Source organism: Solanum tuberosum, unplaced genomic scaffold, assembly GCF_000226075.1.
Source record: "Solanum tuberosum cultivar DM 1-3 516 R44 unplaced genomic scaffold, SolTub_3.0 scf00051, whole genome shotgun sequence".
Taxonomy (NCBI): Eukaryota; Viridiplantae; Streptophyta; class Magnoliopsida; order Solanales; family Solanaceae; genus Solanum; species Solanum tuberosum.
Genome location: NW_006238978.1, coordinates 134,462 through 141,946, shown reverse-complemented (window position 1 = coordinate 141,946; position 7,485 = coordinate 134,462).

Genomic DNA, 7,485 nt, shown 5'->3' with positions numbered 1-7,485 from the left:
GTCTATTCCATCACTCTAATCATCAACTATTCATTGATAGAAAAAATAGTAGCTATAAATTAAATTGATCAAGATATTATTGATCCTTAGCTTGGAGAAGTTATTAGCAATATTGTCAATTAGGTGCCACAATAATCTAATAATTACATAAGTGTTGATAAACGTTTAAGTTTTACCCTATAAGTTTATCGCTTAATAGATTTGATTGTTTTACTTGTAAATCCTATTATCACATCAACCTCACTGTCTCATAAAGGTGAATTTTTTTATGGAAACCATAGAAAATTAGCTTGTCAAGAATGTTTTTGACAAATTTTCTGTTGGACATCCTTTAACAATGAGAGGTTAATTGAAAATTCACGTTTTTTTAAGTAGTGCCTAGTTTTATGCCTACTACGTGTTTGATATGATATACATCATTTTTGATAAAATTACTCTTTAGCATTTAGTTGTCCCAACATATTGAAAAAATTTCTTATCAAAAAGTATAAATATAGTTTTATACCTTGCTTTCCTTTGTGCTTGTATGATATTCATCTAAAAGCATACGACAAGACATTTAGCTTCTACAAATTTTTGATTTGACAAACACCGTAAATAATATTTGAATTGACCTAAAAATTGGTCAAATATTCAAATAATAAAGCATGTAAGTGATTACATACTCAAATGTCAATAATTGTTTTTAAAATCTTAAGATCTCATAACTAACTTATTTTATTTTTTGCAAACATTATTACAAGATAATTCAGCAAAGAAAATTGAGGGGGGGAAATTTGACTGCCTCAGTATGAAAATGCCTTTTAATTCTAAGTATGAGCATGCGGCATTTGTGGTAGCTAAGAATAATGATTATGGATAAAATAGAAAGGACTTTTGTATGGCTAAATAGTCAAAACACAAATCCTAAAGGACCCCATCTACAATGATTTTCCATTGAATTATATGATTACTTATTTAGAAAAAAAATTTATATGCACGCGATGTTAACATTAAACTAGTAAATGTAAGATATGTATCTTTTATTTTTTATGTTTTCATTAATACAAAAGTTTATTACTAGCACGATCAATTCAGATTAGTCGGTGTCATAAAAAATTTAGTATGAGGGGTTTTACCGCGCTCCACCAAAAAAGACTTCATTCCAAAGACCCGAAACAAGCTACCCTCGGCCTAACATTGTCTTCGCCACTCCTCTTCATGTTGTGCTTCATCATATTACGTTTATACACACATCTATCATTTAATCATGATTGAGCTATATATATTTTAAGGTTAATTTTGTAATTGCTTAAGATAAAATCATTTGATTTGATGTAAAGTATAAGTATTTTCCAAGAAAATGGTATAATAATTCAAAGATAAGCTTTAAAAGGGCCACAAGCCCACAACAATGAGCTAAAAAGTCCTCCATGGGGTATGTTTCATTAAAAAAAATCATTTCATATTCGATATTCATATCGGAGTTCAACCAATTTGAATTCGTGATGCATAGAACCCATTCAAGAGAAGCGTTTTCTTAAAAAAGGTTTCAAGGCTCAAAATCAAAACCTCTGATTAAGGGACAAGGAGTCTCATTCGTTTCACCACACCCGTCATTAAAACTTTTCTATAAGGAAAATAAAATGTTCATTACTTTCTTGCTTTTCTACTAGTCACATCTTCCTCAATGTGTTAGGGTTTTGCCCTGATTTTCTTACCTTATTTGAAGTTTATATTTTCCTAAAAGAAAAGACAAAACATTACCATAAATGTTTTTACTTTTCCGGAAAGGAAAATATAATATTCTTCCATATTTGGTTTATTCTTTCCTTAGAGAAAAAATTGAAGATCTATAAATTGAAGATCCCTATTCTCATAGCATAACACAATAATATCCACAATGTAGACATTTAGAGAATTTTATTTTTGGGGAGATTTTCTCTCTACAGTTTTTATGTTTTTATTAGTTTGTAATTATTTAGGTCAATTGGTCCTATCATATAATAATATTATGTGTTTTAGTATAGTTTTATGTATCATCTAATTTATCAATCATATGATTTGCAATTGTAAGCTTTCGCATGACGCCCTAATCTCCTTCATAACCCAATACAATGAACTTCAATTCCAAAGTCCACATTCAATATTTTATTATGTTTGAAAATTATTATATTAGGGACATTCGGATTATCATGAGAGGATCGTACTTTAACAACTTTTGAAAATCCAACTTTTACTTTTTTTTCATTTTCCTTAATTACCCATTCCATGTTTGATCTTCAACTTTTATTTATAAAAATCTTTTAAAGAGAATTCCAATTTAAAGTAGTGTAAAATGTAAACCAACAAGGCCAGTCTAATTGACTAAAATATACATTTTGATCTCTATTTTATCATCCTTAATTTTTGTTGACCACACCCTGGAGTTATTGCACATTATTATGAGAAAATTATATATTTGTAGTTTAATTTGTATAATTGGCTAGGATTTTCATGAAGAAGAAAAATATAAATTTCTAACGAGTCAATTTTCGATGGCTTTCCTTGGTGATGTCTTCTTCGGAAACTAGCCTCTAGCTTTGCCTCTACTTTTTAGTGCTTTACGAAGTCATTTTTCATTTGCCATGCCCATAAATTAGTACATTTTTAACGATCAAGTTTATTAAGCGTTTAATAAAATAGTCAAGCTAATTGAATGAAAAATCTCGTCAAAGGTGATAAAGTTGATTGATAGAAAATCTTGAAATAGAGAATGAGACATACAAAAGGTCAAGTCTTTAGATGTTTACATTTTAACAGTAACAATTCAATAACACGTGTGGTTGTGCATAAATTAGGTGCATTACCAATTAATTCAATCGCTTTCTCTCTTTATTCCTTACATATTGATCATGTTACACCGAGTTATAGTTGATTAGTTCTGATTCAACGGTTAAGGTATTATTTATTTTTCGATTTGATAGTTTTTAACTAGAGCCTTATATTTTTATTAACTTGAGTTTTAAATTAAAAGATAGATCATATATTTAGATTCCATATAAGAGATTGAACATCTTCACATGCTTACTAATCATCATATTACGAGAAGTATTTACTCTGATATCACTTTTAATGATATGGAACTAACTATTAAGATATTGTTTACTTTGACCAATTTTGTGAGGCCTCATGGTTTAGTTACCTGGAGCGTTAATTCAAGAGGTGCGTCAACAATATAATTGCATTCTTGATCCCAATTTATATAGCCGCTAACCAATATTAAATTTGCCTAAGACAAACTTCATGTGAAATTTCTATTTGAGTTCAATAATTTTTGCTAGCGATCTGTGGGTTATTGCACTTCGTTCAATTAGGCTCATCCCCGTCAAAACTATGTCCGACTCAAGTTGAATTGTGTAACTATCTAAGTTGAACTCATTTTGAGTTGATTTTTCAAATGGTTACTCAACTAAAAGTTATTATCTCATAAAGATGATTTCTTTGTTGAATAAAAAAAATGTCTTTATGAAGTATTAATTATTAATTGAGTGACCATATGCAACTCATTTTTTAAAGAATACAATTTGTGTATTGCTCAAACCACACTTATAAAATTACATTGCATATATTATTGTCAATAAATGTCATTATTGCATTGTACCATACCCAAAAAAAATAAAATGGAATAAACAAATTGAAAATGGTGTCAAGTCCACACTCGTGCAAAAGCTACTATATATCAACTCTTAACGCCCAAAATGTGTAATGACTTCTTATGCCAACGACTTCATTTTTTTTATATTTTTATTATTTTGTGTGTGTGCATCCATTTTTTTAACATTCTCAACTCTCCAACTACTCGTCTTCGAGCATGGTAAATAAATAACTTTCATTATACTTAATTAAAAGGTTTCGATTTAAATTCAGAAAACAGAAATAAAGTTAGGAATGAACTAGCGTGTTTCTTCTTTACTGTACTTTATGCGGAGCAAATTAGAATTAACCAAAATTCTAGAGGGAATACATCATTTTCAATTACACCAAGTAAAATGGACCGAAGTGAATACTTTATTATTTTCAATCATAATAATAAGTAAAATGGACTTGATGAAGTAGTTCATTTTCAAATTTCAACATTTGCAAGTTTTTCTTTAAAGGGTACATTTAGGTAACTAGTAGGTGTAAATAGGCTCAAACTAGCTTATACTTCACGATGCAACAACATATTTTGACATTAGTGTTTACAAGGTTTTTTTCGATTTTGATGTTTAACTACAAATTTGTTTTGTATTGAGCTAGTAGTATGGGATGATGAACATTCTTTTATTTGTTGTGTTTTATTTATAGAAATGTCACAAATTATGATGTAGACTTGATTATTTGAGCCGACCTTAGGAAGGCGCTCCTATATATGGAGGTAATAATCAACCTAGCTAGGCCATGGGCCTTCTTAATTTCCCATTGACCCATCTAAACTCGTGTCAGTAAAAATTACTTGTAATGATTCGGAAATTATGAATACAAAAATAAATAGAGAATCTCATATTTGTAACGAGGACGTTCTTTTTATAGTTTATTCGCGCAAGAAATTAAAGGTATTATGCCAAGGCTTTCTCAAGTCATTGTAACATTTTATTCTTCACGTCAAATTGAAATATAAGGCCCCTTTTTAATTGCAACCAAGGAAAGAATACCACAAAGGTGTTCAGAAACTAGAAGTAAATGTAAATATTCACTTAAGAAGTTTAATTACCCTCAGATTAAAAGATACCAAAGTCATCAGCCAAAAAATCAAACACAAGATTAATGTTTTTGAAGAATATGGTGATATTTATTTTCAAATGTTTGAACAAGTGAAAAAATCCATGTAGAATCCACCAAACAATCTAGTGTTGTAGTAGCTAATTGAGATTGGAATTGAATACCAAGGGTATATTTGACCTGATTGAAGTCATTCTCCAAAAAATATTAAATATTATTATTATTACTATTAAAAAGGGCTCTCACTAAGGTATTTAAATTAAAAAGAATAATATTTGAAATTAAAAAAAAGTGTCGCGCAAAGTTTAAAAAAAACGGGGGAGGGGGGAGAGAGAAGAAGAAAAAAACTATTTACGCTTAAAACTTGAGGTCTCATATTTTAAATTATCTGACTCGGCTAATCTAAATTCATATTCGAAAAAATTGCTAAAAAGAATAAGTCTTTGGTTTGATTATTATTGATATATACATTTAAACTAAAAGTTTTGGTATTTAAATAAAATATTTAAAACCTAACTTTTGTTTTTTATTTACTTTAGGTTTGTGAATTTAATGTATTCATGTTGTTGCGTGGCACACATTTTAAACTATTTATATGACTTGTTAAATTTTGCAAGATGCGTATTTACATATCCAAATTGCCACCTATAATTTGTGACAAAAGTTTTGAATTTTTTTATTGTTAGACTCATAAAAACAAAGAAACAATAATTTACGTAACTCCAAATATGAAACTACCAACAATATTATGGACAAACATAGTTGCTTGTTGGTTTTAGTTAATACTTCTTTTGTTTCGATTTATATAATATATTTTTATTTTTATTCGGTTCCATGCAAATGATACATATATTTTTTGACAAATATTTCATAATATTATTAATATTTTACCATGTTGAGTCTCATATATTTGGTAAAAGGTCTATAAATATGTACTATCCTATTTAAAAGATCATTTACTTTAATGATAATCTTAAAATATTATAAATACTTCCCTTATTTTTCAAGTCCAACGTCCAGTCAAACTATATTATGATTTATGAAATGGAGGGAGAAATAAAAATAAAAAATAAAATTAGATAGTGAGAAAAATATTTAACTCATGTAATAAGAAAATGTTGGAGAAATGACCTTGAATTGGACCAAATATTCATATTTGGCCCAAACATATAATTGGTCTTATTACTTGTCATGACCCACCCAATTTAGTTCACACCCACCCACCCATTTGAACACTTATCCACTTTTTATCTCTTGAGAAATTAAAAAATGACCATTGTTATTTCATAATATTGATTAATTTTTAAAGATAGGATCGAAAGATAACTAATGAATGTTATTTCTATGTTATACAATATAGTAGAGAATTATGACATCAACTTTTCTAAAAACGTTTCAATTAGATCATATTAGCACTTCATATACATAGAAATATGTTTTAAAAAAATATAACTAATTCCCTTTGTTAATCATTTATAATAAAAGAAAAGAAACTTCAATCAAAATTGAGTAGTTTACGTTCTAACATTTACACATTTAGTTTTGCACTAATATTAAGTTGTATACTTGTTTGTATTATCTAATATTTATGAATTATTTATTTAATTATATTCTTTGATAGATATTCAATATTTCAATATTTTACTACATAAAACAGGCTTTTTACTTATGTCCTCCTACTTTGAAATATTCATAAGTGGATATTTAAATTTTATATATAGAATTAAACAATACGGAAAAGTAATAAAAGGACGTTAGACGTAATTTTAAAAGGGCCTTCCCGTAAAAAAACCGAGTCTTGGCAGCTCAAGTGAAAGTTTTTTAGACTAGTCCCACTAAAGTGGGGCTACTTAAGCCACTTTAGTGAGAACCAGAAGGACTGGAGTTGTTGGACGTTGCTCAGTCCTGCTATAACTTAACAACCAAAAAGCTTTGCATCAAACTTCAGCCCCTTCGAGTTGGCCACAGGGTAACAACCTCTGACGCCCCACACCATTGCGACAGGAGGGGGCGCGTGGTTCACCGATTCCACCGACTAGACCAAAAGAGTGATTCAGTTGATACAGAAGTGTGTTGGTGCATCAGCCTCTTTCTTTCACATGAGAGGGAACAGTACGCTTCAAGGAGCTTGGGTACTCAACCAATAGGAATAGGGGTTTGTTTCCACAACTGAAAGATAATTTGAAGCAGGAGCGGGGTAAAACCATTCTCAAAAGGAGCAGATTTAGCGGATGGGAATGGAACAAACACATTCAAACTATGTAACATCCTATAATTATCTTAATATCAAAAATTTAAATTCGATAGCTACCATATGACCCATTGGGCTATCCATAAGTTAAAGTCAATTTTTTATTAATTCAAAAAGTAGTAGTACTTACTATTCCTTTTGAATTCATTATAAATATGCAAACATGTTATAAAATGCCACCCTAACATCTTCACCTCCTTCCATTCTTCTTCATCTCCTTCAATGGCAGAAAATACATTACCAACATTAAGGTAAATTACGAAAAATAACAATATCCATTATCGTAACCGATAAAAATTAAATATTTTATACCATATATTATACACTAAAAAACAGAGCAAAATGAAGCCATCAATAAACAGTAGCACTACATATATAAATATATATACATTCATATATCAAGCTTCATCTTCATCTTCGTCATAACAGAAAAATACAATACTATCCCACCCCCACCCCCTCCATTTTCAGGTGCTGCCAAGAGTACTAATAACCAACAGCTAACCCCCACC